We start from the raw sequence: 20358 nt of genomic DNA, 5'->3' as shown, positions 1-20358 counted from the left end.
GATAAAATAGAACACGAAGGAATTACTATTATATTGTCAGAAAAATTGAAAACAAAATTGGATTCTTTGGAAAAGTCTATATCTAAGAATGCTGGTTTAGAAAAGAATTTATATGTATGTGAAAACTGTCGGGTAATTTTACGGCTTAATTTGAATGTAGAAAAAGGTTTAGTAAATAGAGCAATGGGGAAAGTTTTGTTAGTTATCCAAATAGAGATGCAATTGAATTTTTGAAGATTAAATTTGATCAGATTGAAAAGGTAAAACTGATTGGAGGTTGTGCTGTTCGTTTTTTGCTTGTTAAGGACTTGTATGTTTGTAGAAAACAGTTTCCTCTGTCTTTGGCATATGCGGTGACCATTCATAAATCTCAAGGTTTAAGTGTAGATAATGCTTTAGTAAATATTGGAAGTACAGTGTTGAAAGAGGGAATGGCATATGTTGCATTGTCTCGAGTAAAAACATTATCTGGACTGTATTTGATTGATTTTGATGAGAGAAAGATTAGTGCAGATGCAAATTGTGTAAGAGAGTATAAACGGTTAAGAAGACTATATGCTCCCAATTTAGGTGAATATCCTGTATATGAAAAACGTGTAGTATGTCCAAAACGAACATATGAGAAACACTGTAGTGAGGTTGGAAAGAAGAAAAATAGAATGGTGAGGCTCCAAAGAAAATGAAAATGGACACTGTTGATGATATTGTAGGATACCAGTTAGAAAATAGTTCAGGTATCAACTGCTATGCTAATGTAATTCTGAACGTCCTGTTTTTTCTAGAAAATGTACATCATCAAATTATGGAGAATCGAGAAAAAAAGATTTTGTTCTTTATTGCATAATATTTTTGAAAAGTTGACAACTGATAAAACTAAAATCCAAACTGCTTCTGGCATTCGGCATCTTTTGGGCATATTTTCTGGTTCTTCACAATTTACACTTAATGTACAACAAAATGCTCAAGAATTTCTTACGTTTATGCTTGCAGTATGATATAATAATCCACATTTGTAAAGCATGAACAATCACCCGTAAGGGTCTCTAGGCGCGGGGGGCCGTCAGGCGGATTAAGCAAGCTATTGCCCAGAGTCACATGGTGCTGGGCTAATCTGCCACCGGAGCCGGGGCTCGAACCGTGATCCCCAGATTCCGGAGTCAGTCGCCCTGGCCGCAGCGCCACACCTCTTCCATATTAGAAGATGAAGGAATACAAATTGAAAATCTGTTCGGACTACGCTACAAATGGGATCATAAATGTGATAGCTGTTCTTTTTCTTCTATCACTGAAATAGACACTGAACGATTCATATATTTGACAATACCAGATTGCAAAACAGTGTCTTTTAACAAATTAGTAAAAACAGCTAATCAAGATATGAAATGTACTCACTGCAAATCAGAAATGTTGTCAACATTATTTATAGAAAGATTTGGACAATATGTAATTTTAATGCTGCAACGTTGTAGAGCAGATGGAACAACATTTTTATGGCAAGTCAAGTGTCAATTTCAGGAAGAACTTTTAAAGCAGTGGCTATTATTTTCTATGATGCACCTAGTACAACATCTGGACACTATACTGTATATTTAAGATGCAATAAAGGATGGACACATTGTAATGACGCCCATTTAGAATTCAAATGTCGGTTGCCTCATGAATGACCAAATTCATATTTAATATTTTTGATGCCAAAGTTCTGAAAACATCATTCGGCCTATAGGGAAGATGTCAACATGAATTAATGAGTTTATTTGGGATATTTTCAATACAAGCGAATTCGGTAACATCATTCGGCCTATAGGGAAGATGTCAACAATTACTGTTTCAAACATCGTTTCTGTTCTTTGATATTGTATTTGGAAAAATGTGGTTGAAAAAAGTAGTTCATATATTTGATCATTGTAATATATGCAATGTAAATGAGAGTGTTTATTTTTGAAAATGAAAACAGAGAGTTTGTTGTAAATATTTTGAACACAGATTAATTTTTTTTAACAATCTTATTGATTGTATTTTTTTGCCCCCTGTTACATGATGATCAACATCACAATCACTGTGTATGGTGAAATTCAATAGCAAAGAAGGCAAACTGAATATGTTATGTAATTCTAAAATTATGTTGTGTTCTTAAAACTATAATATTATGTGCAACAACAATATTATTTCTTCTCTTTTACAGAAACTAATTCTAAAGTTATAAAATATTTTAAAATTAGATTATAATAAAAAACTTTTGTTTTAAATGAGTTTCATATCTTCTCCAATAAAGAAGGTAAGATAAAGTAATGTAATAAGCATAATGTTATGAATTTATATTTAGAGTCACTTTTTATTGCAGTCATTAATTTTTTTAAAGTGAATTATCTCACTCATCAAATTACTTTATGAGAACCTATAGTCTTCTTCAATCTCTGAACTATAACCTCTGTAGTTACAAAATCACCTATGCATTACCAATATACAGCTTTGTTCACTGTGGTAGTACCTGAACAGCTCTGTAATCACCCAAGTAATACCCGTGCACTTACAAAATTACTCAGGCACAACTGATGTACTCCTGCAATCACACAGGCACTAGTTATCCACTCATGCAATAACTCAGACATTACCCATGCACTGTTTCAATCATGTATCAACTACCAGTGCAGTTCTGTAGTCATCTAGACACTACTCATTCTCTTTCGAATACCCATGCACTACCCATGCACTCATCTAATCCCCCAACCACTAGCGATGCACTTATCGAATCATTCTGCCAAGACACTTATAAAATCATAATATACTATCCTTGCAGTCCTCTAATCACCCATGCAGTACTCATGTACTCATGGAATGACTCAGGCACTAAGCATGTATTCAAGCAATCATCTAGACATTACCTATAAAGTCATGTAACAGCCTAGGTATTAAGAATGCACTTGTAAAATCAACCAAGCAATACCCATGCACTTAGAAATCATGCAGGCACTACACATGTACTCCTGCTATCACCCAGGCACTACACTTACACAATAACCCAGACACTAACCATGCCCTGCTCCAATCACCCGTGCACTACCCCATGCACTCCTCCAATCACCCATCCAGTACCATGTACCTAACTCATCCGATTCCCAAGCACTTATAAATTCACCATGCACTATGCTTGCATTCCTTTAATCAGTCAGGCAGTACCCATGCACTAATCATACACATATCCATATATTACACTTACTACAATTCATATAACACTACAATTTCTTCTTTTTTAAACGAAATAGGTAGTTCTGAAAATAACTATTTATTTTCTTCTTTTTTTGTTTTATAATTTTTTTGTATTTTTAAAAGTCTTTTTTACATTTTTTTGGTGTTTCTTTTGTTAATTTTTTTTTTTTAAACAGAAGCAACAGGTAAAACAATGAAAAAATTATGCAATTAAAACTCATTGCATAAAGAAAAAAAAAGAAACACTTGTGGTTGTCAATTACAATGAGGATTGCATTAACTGACTGCTCCCCTACACACAATGGTTGATCACACTTCAAGCAGCACTGCTTCACACGAGACAAAAGTGGATGGACGTTGACAGAAGTTGTTGTTCCACAAGAAGAGATACTGGGTCCATCACTTGTATTATCAGCAGCATCCTTTTCCTGCTGGCATCGTAGTTGCTCTCTTGCGAGCCGTCGAGGGTGTTTGGTTTGCAGATGCTTTAGCATCGATGACGTTCCACAAGAGTATTTTTTTTCTGATCCACGTGATAATACAGTGTCACAGATTGTGCAGGTAACCTTCCTGGCATTAACCTTTTTCTCACCAGGTGGAAAGGTAAAAAAATCCGCAGACAACACTTTCAAATCTCTTCTTCCTGGGCTCTTTAAGATCTTCCTCATCCTCTGGTGCGAGCTGCTGTGGTGGTGGTGGTCCAGCTGCCATTTCTGCTAAGTAAAAAAAAAACCACCAAACAGATGTAAAATAGAGCTCTAAAAACAGGTCTGTCTCCTTAGATCCTCCAGAAAGAGTGAAACAAACTGGGTGGGGTCCTTCAAGTTCTAGAATGAAAAGGCTCTAAACCAATGAAAATCTTTCTTTTAAAGTCACATGGGGTTCGCGCACGAGGCGCGCATCGTAATTGAGCCCAGCAAGATTTCCGAAAAATACATTTAACAGTAATATATCTTTATTCCAGTTACAGTTACATAATACATACAATTATATTAAATCATGTCTTTGTAAAGTGTATTTTATAATGGTATATACATATAGTTTTAAAAGTTAAAGATTTGTGGTGGAGTCGCGCACCCGGTGCGTAATTCGGAGCCACGTACATGAAGTTACGCGGGGCCGGAATCGCGCACCAGTCGCTGATGAAACGCGCACTCTACACGACTTAAACAATATGGCGGCGAAATACTTAGATTCGCGCATGCTTCGTGATAGAAACACGATGGGTGCGCAAATTCATTTTTTTTAAATGTATATTTGTAATTTGAAATTTTTTAAACATAATATTTCTATAAGATCTTAAAATCTAAAGACATATTTTTTAGACATTATACTTACAAAATATTATTTAAAAAACCTTTGAAATTCAATGAAAAAAACATAGGTTTCAGGGACGTTATAGTTAGAAATTTTCATTTCAAAAACCTTTGAAATTTACTGAACAAACCACAGGTTTTAGGGACGTTATAGTTAGAAATTAGCATTTAAAACACCTTTAAAATTCACTGAAAAAAAACCAATTTTTCAGGGATGTTATAGTTAGAAATTAGCATTTAAAAAACCTTAGAAATTCACTGAAAAAACATAGGTTTCAGGGACGTTATAGTTAGTTGGACATTTCACTTGTACAAAACCAGACAGATACAGATGTTATAGTTAGTTGAGCTAACTTTAACTCGAGCCCCCTACAATGCACTGCTATGATGTCACATATTACATCATTCATGACATGGTCAGTGACATCACTGATGACATCACTGATAACATTATCCACGTGATAATCTGATGCACCTCCTCACACCCTAATATAACCTTTGATTCACCCACTCTAAAATGCAGACTACCATTTTCGAACCCAGAGACACACCAATACCAGTTGCTGCATACCCACTCACATATTCCTAGGTCTACACACATGTCTACTCATTCATCCATACAGTTACTCATACATGCAGTCACAAATCAATACATCACTATCATATGCACACACCTAGTCAATCATGCAAAGAATCAATCACACTCCCAATTTACTCACCTATACAGTTATATACACACCACTTCACTTATTCTTACAGATACTAGCACATACTTACTCCCATACAGCTACTCTCACATATAGTCATTTATATACTCCAACGTTCACATATACTGTCTTTCACATATGTAGTTAGTCACACATGTACCACTGAGACATCCATTCACTCACCAACACGCCTATACACACACTCACCCACACAGCCCTTCACAGATGCACTCTTGAACCCATACACCCAGTGAATTACCCACTCACCCATCTATGCACAGAGCCACACACCCCCCACCCATCCACACAGACACTTGGGCACCCATACAGATACTCAGACAACCAATCAATAACCCATATAGACACTCATGTAGCTACTCACCAATCCATGCAGCCGCTTACACACCGACTGACAGATTAATACAGACATTCGCACGTTTAGTCACTAACCCATGCATTCAGTAAGACACGATTATATCACTCACTTATACAGTCAGTCACGCACCTACTAAGTCATCCATTCAGACACGTATACACCCACTCATTCTTCAATACACCTTAGCATTTATATATATAAAACATATTTAAACTTTACAGAAACACACATTCACTGGATGAAGTCATCAGTGATGACTTTTGAGATGTCATCAGTGATATAATCAGTGACATCATCAGTGATGTCATCAGTGATGTCACTGACCATGTCATGAATTATGTAATATGCGACATCATCAGCAGTGCATTGCAGGGGCGCGAGTTATTTTTTATTTTTTATTTTTTAAATATCTTTATTGAAGTTTCATTTTTTTACATTTACAAACATACAATTTTGCATTTGCCATTCAATGTAAAAGCGTTGCATTTACATAGCCATTGGTTCTGAAGTAGAGATACCCATCATCTAGTTGTAACTATGTATACATTAATGGCATGTATATCATCATAGCAATATAGGCATTTGCTTACTCTATCTCCATACGTCTACCATCACCTCTTTGAGTAAATGGCTTTCACGCCTTACAGTTGCCTGCTTGTGCCTGTGTATATGAATTTCAGAGGACATCAACTATCCTGTAAGCGTGCATTGTTTAAATATTCTGTATCGGAACCTTCCCGAAATATGTGTTCTCCTCTTATCTATGAACAATTGTAATAATAATACATATTTTGTCTTTTATTGATAATTACTAACTGGGGTAAAAACGAAAGCTAATGGGATAGAGGGAAGTGATCTAAAAATTGAAAAAATATTAAGAGAGAGGGACGATGAAAACACAAATTGGGGGGATAGAGATGCAATAGTGATCGTCATTTGGAGCTTACTAGTTTTGATCTGGGTTATACGTGTGTTGCGTGTGTTGTATCTAACGTCATGTGTCTTACCAAGTAAAGATTCGAGAGCGTGTTATGGAGGTCTTTACTGCGGATGGGTACCCAAATATGTAAGTATAGGTCAGGTGTCGACAGAGGAGCCGGTTAGCACATACTCATATGGCAGGGGGAGTGTCACTAGGTGGAAGCACCAGTGTCATCGTCATCTGTCTGCGTGGATGTCGTGTGTGCCACATCGTCAGGGTGTGTGTGCGATTTGAGGATGTCATCCCATGACTGCGCCAGTGGGTTTACGCAATCCCACCGTTTCCTCCCTGTGTAGGATTGTGCTCTCCGCTTGCGCCCAGATAGCTAGGGACTTCGTCTAACTAGTCATCGTTGGGGGGGGGGGGGTCATTATGTTTCCACGGTCTGGTGATCAGTCTCTTTGCAGTTATGAGGCCCAAATCTCTAAATCTGGATTCTACTTCGTTTTTCTTCATGCAGGAGTACATCCCTAAAATACAGATTTCCCAAGTGCAGGGCATCTGGAATTTGGTGCATTTTGCGAGCATCTCCACAACTGTGTTTCAGTACGGCTGGAGCAGGGTGCAAGACCACAACTTGTGGAGGAGGTCAGCGTTGTTGACTTGACATCGTGGGCACATAGAAGTATTTATGTTAAAATATTTATTTATATTGTCCGATGAGAGTTATGCTCTGTGAATTATGTACGTTTGTATAAGTTTAAAATTGGAGCTCTGTGGTATGTACGTGGAACCAGCAAGGATTTGGCTCCATTCCTTGTCCGTCCAAGGTTGACCTCTGTCATCAGTCCAACGTGTACGGAGACTCGATAACGGCTTTAGTGTATGTGTAAGCAGAGCCTCTACCAACCAGTGTATCACATGCGAGCCTTCACCCATAACATGTAGGTATTGTATGAGTAGGTGCGTTGGAGGCTCCGTTGTTATGTCTCCCATGTTTATTTGTAAATCTGTTTATTGGCATTTCTTAGTGTTTTTAAACAAAATACACATTACATTTTGAGATCCGGATGACTTACATTTGAAATAGCCTCAATAGTGCATCTCTGACCATGTATGTATGAACTAATGGGAGCGGGCTCATCACCTAATCTTTAATAAAGAATAACATAGCGGGCCTCATGACTAAAATACTAACACAACGTCCCCTTTGAAATCATGTCGCTGAGGGACCTCACCAAGGTAAGCCTCCAATATTTCACCCGCTCAACCCCTACGTGCTTCCATAAACAGTTGACTAACCATAAGGAAATGGGGCAGAACAACAGACACCCAGATAAAACAACAACAGCAGAATCCGGCCTTCGTTCCAGCAACCCCTTATTCTGTCCCCTGGTCCGGCCCCCCCACCCACCAACCCCGCGACCTCTATACAGGCTGTGTGAGCAACACTATCTCCTTTCCCTTGTGCCTCACCTAAGCAACCAGGCCCCTGATACAACACTTCATGACCCACCCCCAGCCTGAGTGTCACCCCGCCCCACACCAGGGGCGCCCCCATCTCACCCCCGTCAACCCACCAAGAGTCCCCCTCAAGTCGCATCATGGCCTGTAGGAGTGCCTCCCATTGACTCGCTATTGGTGTTTGTCTGAGGCCTAGTGCCTCCTCCCGCAGGAGGGCCGCGACCTCCGCCCTCGCCCACACCAGCAACGAACCCCTCCATGCTCGCGCGTGAGGCGGTTCCGCCGCCTTCCAGCGCTTGGTGAGCAGTCGCTTCGCCACCACCAGTCCCAGGTCAGTAAACCTGGAGGCAACCCTCATGGAGGGGGCTCTGTGAAAGAGGTGCAACAAGTAAACCGGCCATTCGAATGGGAGTCGACGGCCCGTACATGCATTGAGCGCTGCATGAACCGTCCGCCAGTACAAATCCAGCGCAGGGCAACTCCACAACATGTGAACCAGCCCAGCATCCAGTTCCCCTCAGCAAGGACAGCCCGCATGGTGGAAATACCGATTGACAGAGTCGGGTGTGAGATACGCTCTATGTAGAATAAAGTACTGTATTTGGCGGAATCGCATGTTTCTGGGGATCTTCGTCGGGCCCTGCAGCACCCTGTCCCACTCCTTGTCTGCCATGGGCTGGGCTAAATCCGTTTCCCACTTACGGCGCAGTGGGGCTAGACTAATCAAGGCGTGTGTACGCAAAGAGGCTGCGAACCACCGGATCATGTGCCTCCCGCGCCCCATGACATGTAGGTATTGCATCGTGAGATGCTGCTCCGGTTCCACGCCGAGATCGCCCCACCGGCTCGTCAGCGTCGCCACCAGTGAGCGGTGACGAAGAAAGTGGCCAGGTGGTAACCCCGACTCCTCCACCAGCAAGGCGAATGATAGAAGAACACCATCCCGGTAAAGGTCCCCCAATGTGTGAATGTCCGCAGCATGCCAGTCTGCAAGCTCAGCAGCACACAATACCCTCTGTCCACTTGGAGAACCCTCTATCGGTATGGCTGGGGCGTATGGAGTACGGTTCCGGGTCAAGTAGAGAGCACGCCAATAGCACTGGTAGGCCACCCTGACGAGAAGGGGCACCGGCCTCAACCTCTTTGCAGCCGGGTGGAACATCTCAGTGACACCAGCCAAGGAGATGGGGGGCGCCGCGGTCGCCGTGTCATCGCGCTCTCTGTCCGCCAGCCACCGAGCCACCCACTGCAGCTGTGCCGCCAGATAGTAATGTGCAAAGCACGGCATCGCGAGTCCCCCCTGGCCAGAGGGGAGGCATAGCTTGGGCAACGCAACTCTGTGGCGTGCGTTTCCCCAAAGTCTCGAAGCGAGCGTTCCAGGGCTGCAAAGAAGGACGCCGGTATGTAAACGGGTAGATTAGCGAAATAGTAGAGTAGCCTGGGTAGAATCACCATTTTGATTAAGGCGATTCGCCCCGTAACCGCGAGAGGAAGGGTGCCCCAGAATCGCATCTGAGCCCTGACCGCTGTTACCGCCTTGCCCAGATTACCCTCCACAAGATCCGCACCCGAGCCGAATGAGCCGCATAGTTGTGGCATCGCAGCCGCTCAAGTAGTTCAGCATGACGCGCCCGGAGCCACGCCAGTCGGATCGAGTCCCGACCTCCTCCCTCACCGTGGCGTTCACACGACAGAAGGCGAGACTCCAAGGCAGCGAGCGACAGTGCAAGCCGCCTACGGATATTCCATATTGCCCCTAGACAGTGTCCCCGTATGGTGGATTTGTGCGCGTCCCACTCCGTCAGTTCACTACCTGCCATCCCCTCATTCAGGTCGAAAAACTGCTCAACCGCCGTGCCCAGGGACGCGCGGAACTCAGCATCCTCCAGCGCTGCCGACTGTAACCGCCACGTTGGGACAGGGGGCCGCCCGGGGTCCCAACACAGACGCAAACTAAGAGGGTTATGGTCCGAATGGGTCCGGCCCAAATAGTCTGCCTGGTCTATCAGGGGAGTCAGAGAGTGAGAGCCCACCACCCTGTCGAGTCGGACATGAAGGTCGTGCACCACCGAGTAGTACGAGTAAATGCGGTCGCCAGGGTGCAGGCTGCGCCACACATCACGTAAGGCCCAGTGTGACAACCAGTCAGTGACGCTCCTTGCATTCGAAACCACCTGCGTGCTGCGGAGGGGCGGGTAGGACCTGTCTAGTTGCGTATCAAGGACAGCGTTAAAATCCCCACCTAGTAGCCAGGGAACACCCACGTACGGTGCCAGCACCGGAGAAAGGTGATCCAAGAATGACGATTGGCCGGTGTTCGGGGCGTATAGGGAGCCAATTAGCACGTGCAGTCCCTGAAGCTTCCCCTGGACCAAGGTGTACCGCCCAGAGGAGTCCACCACTGTGTCTATGCATGTGAACGGGGTGACCGCCCTTACCCAAATCAATGTGCCATGGGCGTGTGCGGAATATGTTGTCCCGTAAAGTTGACCCCTCCAGCGAGCTCGCAGCCTGTCAAGTTCCGGCTGTGTCATATGAGTCTCCAGGAGGAGGGCGATGGCTGCCTTATGTCGTTGCAAATAAGCAAGAACAGAATAACGACGTGCCGGCGTGTGCATACCTCTTATGTTCCATGTAATTACCCCAGTATTAGCCATCTGATACTAGCAGGACTATGTAAAGCGCAGGGCCAGGGTCGGGTCGGTCAAGGGGGAAGACCTCGGTTTTGGATGTCATGCCGGTATGCTGTGATAAAACAACAAGTAAAGTAACCACGGTGTGCAGCTGGGCGAACCTAACAAAACCCAAGAACTTTGTAACTGTCAGGGCAAACCCCAGCACGGGCATTCGTCCAAACTACAAGCCTAATGTCTATCGAAAACTAAGCCAGATGGAGGCTAGCGGGCTCTTAGGGCGATTGCAACAGTCGCAAATTGCTATGTCACTACGCTACCCCCACCATCACCTTATGTGCCTTCTAAGCTGCTAGCTATGCCCAGCCCGTGCGAGTAGACATATTGTGGCCGCACCCGCCACCCGCCTCCGACTGCTCATAACATGCGCGTCCCCCCCCCGGGGAGGGGGGGAATAAGCCCCGTCGCTCATTACCTCACCCACCTAAGGCGCCCCAGCTGAACTGCACCCACCAGCGCGGGGGAATCACGCTATGTCCAACAGAGGAGTAGAGGGGCCTACAGCCTCCCCACACACCCAGCCACGTTCATTCCATCCCATTCGCCTGCACACACCATTGCCCCAGTGCGGCGATGGTCACACAATGATATCAGCTGTTTGAGGTGTCACCACTGGTAGCATTTGATCATCCGAGAGTATGGCAGCCGGGGAGGAAGATCTACTAGTCTCGGAGTCACTGTGTTCATGAGCTATCGCGTCACCCTGGCTGCTCACAGACCCCAGGGTCGCCACCGCCTCCAGGGCCTCCTGGCGTTCCAGGCGCATCTTTTCCGGGCTGGGTGCCACGGCAAGGGCCGACCCCATCCCTCTGCGGGTGTCCCTCCGCCGCCTCCGCCGTGACCTTCTCTCCTGCTGCCCATCAGCTCCCAGATCCGAGGGCCTCTGACCACTGTGTAGGCCCGCCTCCTCCAGCCAGTCCCAGACATCGGACGGGGCATCAAAGAAATGGGTCCCCTCTTTCGCAACCACTCGGAGACGCGAAGGGAACAGCAGGGAGTACGGAAGCTGTAATTCACGCAGCCGGCGCTTCACCACTAAATAATTGCTCCTCCGTTTCTGGTCCGTTGCCGTGTAGTCCGGGAACATCATCACCGGCCCCCCGCCCACCACAATGGCGTCCAACTTCCTGGCTCCACGAAGCACCACATCCCTATCACGGTAGTTGAGGAGTCAGAAAAGAAAGGGACACGGCCGCGCCCCGGGGATAGGCCTCCGCGCCGGGACCCTGTGTGCCCGTTCTACCACAAACTGTGGGGAGAGCACCCCCGAAGGTAGAATGTCTCGTAGCCATCCTTCGACAAATCGTTCAGGGTGCCGCCCTTCCTCGTCTTCCAGCAGACCCACCACTCGGATATTGTTGCGCCGTGAGCGGCCCTCCGCATCCTCAGCACGGTCCTCCAAGGTATTAACACGGTCAATCAGGTCCTGCAAGGTTGCGGTGTGGCTGCGCACCACCGGTTGAACGTCCTGAAGCATTTGGCTCTGCTGAGCGACAGAGTCCACCAACTTGCGGTGATCAGCATGTAGGAGGGTAAAATCCACTGTAACTTTATCAATGCGGGATTCCAGGGAGGTCCTAGTCTGTGCTAGGGTATTACCCAGACGGTCCACCGCCGCCAGCATGGCATCCATTTTGGCTTCAAGCGACGACGCCGGTTGCTCCGTACCTCCTCCAGAGCGACCCGGTGCCAGGCCAGGGCCCTCTACCCTCGGCCGTCCCTCGCGTGGCTTGTTCCTCAACCGCCCCATAGCCAACTGTTGTGCTGACGGCATTCGCAGCACTCTCCAGCGCGCGTCAGACAGGTTCAGTCGTCAGCACCGCTACGTCAGGGCACTGGAAGATTAGCATCCCCTCTCCACCACCAACGCCGAAGAGGGAGAGGGCCGCGAGACCTCCTCAGCAGCCGCCGCCAGCCTGGTGTCTTCTGCCTGGCGCCTCCAGGCACCCGAAGCCGTCAAAGCCGCCCCGCGTTGGCCTCGCAGCAGGACAAGGACCCCCTCCAAGTGTTACTCCTCAGCCCCGTCGCGAGTGCCTCTGAACTGCCAGGTCCATCGACGCTCCACCTCAGTTGTCGGTGCACATCACTCATGAGCTATCAGCCAGTGCGACCCCAACCACCTGGCGATCTACTTGATACAGACGCAGCAGCTCGCCGGCCACAGCTATGCCCCAGACCGCTGCTCCATCCCCATCAGACAATGCCGCTTCCCTGTACAGGACCCTCGTCGGTCAATCACTGCCAGTCTCCGCCAGCTAACCCCGGGCCTGTCGCTGCCTCCTGTTTGCAGCAGATGCAAGGAAATCAAGGCCCCACAGTAGGTAGATGACTCCCCTGGGAGCACACGATAGTTCCAGGCTTCCTCTCCGCCACGGGAAGCGGACGGCTCCCCACTCCCTATGCGGTTGCGCCCCACAGCAGGGGCAATGGTCGTCCGTCAGGCCCCCGGCCCCTAGTCACTCAGTCTCTGGGCCTCGAGGTTGCTCTCCACAGCGCCGGGACGGCCTGTCCCCTTTCAGCTGTCCGCAATAAGCTCCACAGAGCCTGGCTCCTAGTCTCTGCACACGGGGAGGCCCGTTCTGCCACCCAGACCTTCCCGCCGCTTCCTCAGAGATCACCCTCGCGCCGGGCACCAGTCCTGTACGCCTCACCTGGGGGGCCTGATCCACTCAGGGTGTCCCGTCACTCCCCGCAGCGACCGCCTCAGTCTCTCCACCCAGTCACGCCGCCATAATCCGCCATCCGCTGCACTTTCCGTGGGCGTGACCCACCTCGGCGACTCTCGCCACTCCAGCACTTCCCCCGTGTAGTCGCCGCTGCTCGATCAGCTACCAACTTCGCCTCATGCCGCCATCGCCTGCACTGGTCTCGTTGGCTCTGTGGGCCGCCGGCAGCTCGCGCCCTCCCTGTGTTGTGCGGCCTATGTGGCCCAGCTGCCTCGTGGCGAGCCGCGGGCTGGAGTGCCCCTCATGACCGGCCACCACTTGCAGCCCGTGCAGTGCTGTTCCCCGGGCCAGCTACTGGAGCCGATATCGGAGGCGGCAGGTCAACCCAAGCCTCGGATTTCCCCCACTCGGCCGCCGGAGTCCTTCACTGAGCAGCGGGTGGTGTCCGCGACCCAGTCTCACGCTGCTGGCAGGATAAATCAGAGGAGAACGGCACTAGGCTGTGGGAGCCTTACGCGTTAGCGGCCATCTTGTCCGCGCGCCCCCTCGTTGTTATGTCTCCCCATGCTGTGGTTATGGTGTGTGTCACGGCAGCATGTAGAAGGAATTGGCCAGCCAGAATACCACTGTCAGCTGCCAGATTTTGAAAGGTTAGTAAAGCGCCTTCCGCATACAGATCTCCCAGTGTTTCTATACCTGCCTCTCGCCAGGTCGTTAGTGCTGCCTCGGTCACTTTGTCTCTACCTCTAGTGGTAACGTCGGGGCATACGGGATCGTGTATTTGGTGAGTTGTAGACTGCGCTGATAACATTTGTATGCCAGTTCTATATAAATTTGAGTCGGATGGGGGCCAGTTATAGTTAGCTCAACTAACTAGAACGTCCGAATTTCTCTGGTTTTGTACGGGTGAAATATCCAACTAACTATAACATCCCTGAATTTCTAAGGTTTTTTAAATGCTAATTGCTAACTATAACATCCCAGAAACCAGTAGTTTTTTTCAGTGAATATAAATATGTATCTCTTTTAATATGATTAATCTCTTCAGTGCATCATTTATTAATAGTTGGTAATTGGTTTTTTGAGATGCATGTGATGTGATCAATTCTGCCAGCGATCTTTGAGGGTTACTTACTATGCAGTTGTGTGTACTGTAGGATTGTGAAGTTGACAGGGTGAAGGGTTTTAATTTGTCTGCTCAGAAGCATCTGTGCTGCTAGATTTTATCATAGGACAGTGTTAGGTGCATGTGGTACAGTTTTGCTAAGGTGGTCTTTTGGTACAGTGAGGTAGGTTGCATAGAGTGTGCTGCTGCAGTTACATAGTTATGGTCCCATGTTGCATATATGACACTGTTGCAAGGTCTGATTTAAATAATATGAGTGGAAAGATATGCTGTACAGAGTTAGCAAGAAAGCATTGGCAAAGGCAAAATATGAGACTTATTGGCTTTGCCAATGCTTGTTACCTGTATGTGAGAAGCTGGCCTGGTATATGATGTCCACTAATGTAAGTGGGCACCTTGCACCAGTCCAGACAACCCTTATGGTGATTTAAGAGGTCTCAAACAACCTTCGAAAGCTATCCAAGTGGTAGCTGTGGAGAGCAGCCTTCAGGCTTAATCCAGAAGGAGAATAAAGCAGCTTGTTTTACCAGAATGCAATCTTATAGTATAGATTAAATGAAAAAGAACCACACAAAGTATGTATAAAAATACCTTTTTATTATAGAACACTCTCTAGTACGTTACAGTATCTCCTACATGGAGATAGACACAACACACACAATATGCTAGCAAAGAAATCACAGTAAATAGCACTAATACACAGTGGGCCCCAGGAGGGACCAAACCAAATACAAAGAAAGTGGTATAAGAACCACGACTCGAGTCAGGACAATGTGGAGAGGACGTAGAGTTGTTGGGGACCCACAGAACCACCCAAGGTAAGTAGATAGGGACCGCACAGAGAGTGTGTGCAGTGTGTGAACACGACCGCGTGCTCCGTACAAGTCTATGTGCAAGTCACGGTTGGAATTTTAAAGATTAGGGACTCCTCCCTGTGGACCCTCTGGAAACCCTGTAAAAGACGGTTTGATAGCCACCCCACCCTTGGATACCGTGGTACTCAAGTTCCCTATCCCAGGGAAGCCGGGTGCATAGGTATGAATTGGCGTCAGAAACTGCCATCGAACCCAATGGAGGGCTTCAGGAAAGTGCTGCTGCTGGAAGAGGAGAAAGTGTCAGGAGGAATCCAAACATGGATTCTTGACGAGAAGCATCTGAAAGCAGAGGGGACAGAGTCTATGTCATTCAGGGGTGACCAGGAGACTTGGAAGACAAATGCCCTCCGATGTCAGATGCTTCAGGAAGGATGACAGTGACCTTGACTGCGCAGCTGCGAGGACCAGGCGATGCTGAGGATGACCAGGACTCGAGAACGAGCTGCCCCACAAAGGATGTGGAGTGCTGAGGGGTCGGTGTCTGGCGGGAGCACCAACAAGCCTTGGCAAATGCAACCCACGCAGAAAATCAAGAAGGTGCACGGTTGAGACCAGCAAGGTCCGGAGACTCACCACAAGAAGGGGAGTCAGGGCAGACCCATAGCACTCAGGGGAGCCCAAGGAAAACAAGGAGGACCCTCAAATGGACCCACAGGCTGGAGGCACAGGAGTCGTGAGAGGACCTCGAGCAGCTCACCAACAGGAGCAGGCCACGGTGCCCACAAGGTGGTGTGGCTGAAGGTCTTGGTGGAAGAAGTTGCAGGAGGTTGGAGCTACTTAGAGCCCAATGTACTTGTTGCACAGTTGCCAACAAGCATATGCACTTGCAAAAGTATGCGGTGCACAGGGGTTTGGTTAAGGCAGCCTTCACAAGGAATTTTGACCTCAGACTTGGTGAGAGGGCAGGTCGGGCCTCAGGAGATGTAGATAACCACCACCTGTGTTGTTGAACCCTTCGGAGTCCGCAGGAGCCTGGGACCAGTAGACCGGTCAGCAGTGTTGAGGTGCCTCCGAATGCAGGGAAGTGACTCCTTCACTTCAAGGGAGATTATCTTCAAGTGTCTTGGATGCTCCACCGGTCCTGCATGGATCCTGTAGGGTGCACAGGCACAGACGATGCAGCTGACTGTAAGGGAGACAAAGCCAGGCTTAATTGAAGTCCAGCGAAGTCCAGAATGCACAGATGGTAAAAGTGCAGTGGTTTCAGTTCTGAATCTTGTCCACAACGAATCTAGGGAACTACACCCAGGTAAACCCTTAAGTATCCAAAGGAAAGGTTTGGGAAGATTCAGGGGACCCTCCAAGGGGAGGGTCTGGACAGGGGGGAGGTTACTCCCATATCCATTGTCCAGTTTTGCGCCAGAGCGGGAGCCAACAGCTCCCAGGACTGGTTTGAACTGGACTATGCACAGAGACACCAAATGTGCCCTTCATGCAGACTTTCAGGCGCTGGCAAGTGCACCCACCCAGCCCTAATACATTAAATCCTGTCTGGGAGGTGGTCACAGCTCCCTGTGACAGGATGCCTATTGTTCTGCCTTCTCCTGCTCGAGCTTGGCTCAGCAGCAGGAGGGCAGAAATGTGTCTCTGGTCGGCAGCAACCATTTTGTGCTAGAAGGCTGGTACAGGGCACCAAGAGCCTAACGGAGGGCTCTTCCAGTGCTTGGAATCATACCTCCCAAATGATTTCAAGTGTGGGGGGTATGATGCCAACATGTTTGCTACCAAACATGATATGATTTGTTACAGCTGTTTTTGAGATGGTCATCGTGCGGTCACGCGATGCCCCTCTATACAGTGTCTCTTCACTGACAACCCGGGAGAATGGACTCCGTAGGCTGCAGGGGTATCCTGCTCACGCAGGGACACTCTCTTACTTAGAACCAAGCACCCTGCCCCCAGGATTGTAAAGGTCTGCTAGAGGGGTGACTTATAGGTTTTAAGTGCAGTGACCCTTAGATACAGTAAACCTATATATTTTGTAAGTGGTGCATGCACCAACATACACAGGCTGCAATGGCAGGCCTGTAGTTCCATTTCGAATGGTCTGTCATGGGTGGCACAATACATGCTGCAGCCCATGGGAGACCTCTGGGGTACCTATGCCCTGGGTACATGGGTACCTGTTACGAGCGCACAGCATCGAGCGCGCTGCAGCAGCCGAAAAACAACAGCAGGCTCCGTACGTTCATGTGACGAGTGCAGCGTAGGTGTGCCGCCCGCTCCCAGTACTACATGTCCCATGAGGCCAAGCGCTCCAGACACATAGCGGGGAACACCGGTAAAAGCAGATGCGATGTCAGGCAAAGCGTTGGAAATTCTTCCTTGGAGGTGGTGTTGGTGTCCTGTTTGTCCCTGGGAGGTCTGGTAAGGGTGCCTTGCACCGACCCTTCTTCACCCTTGTTGCTGGCCAAGTTCCTTTCTCTGTTGGTGAGCGCTGCCGCGCTCGTGCGGAGGAAGGTTGCTGTTTTAGGCTAAACTTGTTTTGGCGATTTCCCATCCTCTGTTGATGAGCGCCGTTGCACTCGTGCGGAGGAGGGTGCCCGTGTCTTCCGTTTCCTGGTATTGCTTCATGACAGGATACCTAGATTCCTAACACGGCAGTGACTTTACACACGTCACGCCGTTTTTTGTTGCCAAATGTGTTTGCCTTGTGGATCTTTGGACCTTGCCCTATCTGTGGAACAGTGATGAAGAGATTCAAGGCATGCTGTTGACTATTCAACTTGATACTTTCATTTATTTTACCCATTCATACGTATTTTGTCTACGTTGAGTTCTTCATGGTCATGGTGATATTTAAACCATATTTAAGGATCAAAACTTTGACGCCAGTGTTATGTAATTGAACCTCATATACTGAATTAAGTCTTATGTTGTTGGGGTTATTCTTCTGGCTCTATTCTTTAACAAGGGTATCACAGAGTGGTATAGGACTACGCTCTATTCCTGTGATGTCTAGTGGAGTCTAGAAAGGGTAGGTTGCTCTGAGAAACTAATTAAGTGTGTTATGGGGTAATTCTATACACCAACATTGTCATATGCATGTGGTGTTATTGGTTGTATTATTGTTCTCTTCTATGTTTCCCACACTACAGCCACAACAAAGAAATAGGTTCTCTTACAGCAACGACGTAGCTACTGTAGAAGTGTCTAAGCCTAAGGGTGTTATTCTTTTGTGTTACAGGTATAGGAACTTGCAATGGAGAGCCATTGTTTCAAATTGTTTAGTCTATGTTCCTCAGGGGTGGACTTATGGTACTTATTGTTGTTATCTCCCTTCCTGCTGTCCCCATCTTTTCCTTCCCTCACTTGAGCCTCCCACTGACCTGTGCATAACGGCTACTAAGGCTTGGGGATATCAGGAGGTGGACCCCTCTGAGCAACAAACCAATCCTGAGGATGGACCATCGTGACCATACCATATACTAGTGACTGACAAGGGTACGACAGTATCCAATGTGGGGTGTACCCAAGTACATAACATAACAGTTTGAGGAGCAAGCAGATAGACTGGGGTCCTGTGTGAGCTGTGGGTCGCCCCGGACAACCCAGCCCTTCCTTTTATAGGCACGCTAGAGTCACTATAGGTGGTATAAGCTCCTGAATTATTGTAGTAAATGCAGTTTTTAGGTCCCGGATAGGTCTTCCAGTCTCAAATAGGGGTGGAAGGGAAACAAAAATTGCAATCACTGGGATGGGGAAACCAACGGGATACTGAGTCCATAGGCAGCTGCCGTCAGGATCAGGGTTCTTTTCCAGGCTTGCTTTGCTCCTCCGCAGGGTACCGGAGAGGAAGGAACAAAAGGATACAATCAGAACACCCGCGCTGGTCTAAGGAGGGGGGTGCTCCCATCACCTGTTCTCACCATGTTGTGCCTAGTGAATGAAGGGGATTCAGTTTTTTGGCACCAAGTGACCCATAACCCCCGCCCACCAACCCTTAAAAGAAAGAAATCGTGCTCTGGGCACTTGCCTGGACCCACGGCCCTCCGGGCCGTGGAGTTGGGAGTACCAGCCTCTGCTTCTCTGGTAGGAGTGCTGGACCCTATGGTGTTGCTCCACGAGCGGTCTCCTCTCTGTTGGTCCTCGTCTGGCGGGCGTGTATGTCTTCGGTCATCTCTCCTTCTTGTAGGTTCAACGCTTCCACCCCGTCTCTGCTCTCCAGCGTCTCCATAACCTCCTTGGCCCCTCCCATCTGCCCCTCGATAGGCCGTCTGTGGGTTCCTGCTGGGGCCGCTGGAGCGATCACCTTGCTTGGGTTGGCGGCCGCCATGTTGGATATGTTGGGGTTGTCCTCCGTTGCGTGGGGGAAATCACCACACTGCCTTCCTTCCAGGAATGGACATGTGGGCCATTCAGACATGGGACAACGGAAAAGGAAGTCCACATTCGCATGCAACCATCCCAGAACATGAATGGTACGGATGAGCAGGGCTGCAAAGCAAGGAACGATCAAAACACTTTAGGGTTAGAGTCCTTGTTTTGAGACAACCAGGTCAAGGGAGCATGATCGGTCAACAAAAGGAATTGTTGTCCTAATAGGTAGTACTGAAGGGCCTCAATGGCCCATTTGATGGCCAGGCATTCTTGTTCTATGGTGGCATATTGAGTCTCCCTCGGGAATAGCTTTCGACTTAAAAACAGGACAGGCCGCAGATCGCCTTTCTCATTGGGCTGGGAGAGGACAGCACCTAGTCCTCTGCCAGAGGCATCGGTGTGAAGAACAAAGGTTTTATGGTAGTCAAGATATATGAGAACAGGGGCGTTACATACGGCCTCTTTTAGCTGAAACTCTGTTGTTGGGAAGCTGACCACTGGAGGGTTTTCCCTGACATGGCTTTTGTGAGGAGGTCAGTGAGGGGGCAGGCAACAGCGGAAAAGCGAGGGATGAATCTTCTATCGTAGCCCACAAGCCCCAGAAATTAGCGAACCACTTTTCGTGTGGTAGGTCGTGGGATGTTAGTGATAGCTTCTAGTTTGTCTACCTTGTCTGATTTTCCCTG

General features: G+C 47.9%; 1 long non-coding RNA gene across 1 annotated transcript in view; it reads right to left on the bottom strand.

Moving 5' to 3' along the window:
- Positions 1 to 821: 821 nt before the first annotated feature.
- The window catches only part of LOC146858896 (uncharacterized), a 41208-nt gene continuing 21671 nt past the window's right edge, over positions 822 to 20358 (bottom strand). Inside the window, exon 3 of the long non-coding RNA XR_014980039.1 lies at positions 822 to 3923. This is a non-coding gene — a long non-coding RNA (uncharacterized LOC146858896). The remainder of the gene's footprint in view (positions 3924 to 20358) is intronic.

This window comes from Triturus cristatus, chromosome 3_2, assembly GCF_964204655.1.
Source record: "Triturus cristatus chromosome 3_2, aTriCri1.1, whole genome shotgun sequence".
In the NCBI taxonomy this organism is placed as follows: Eukaryota; Metazoa; Chordata; class Amphibia; order Caudata; family Salamandridae; genus Triturus; species Triturus cristatus.
This window is presented reverse-complemented; position numbering and strand designations above follow the sequence as displayed.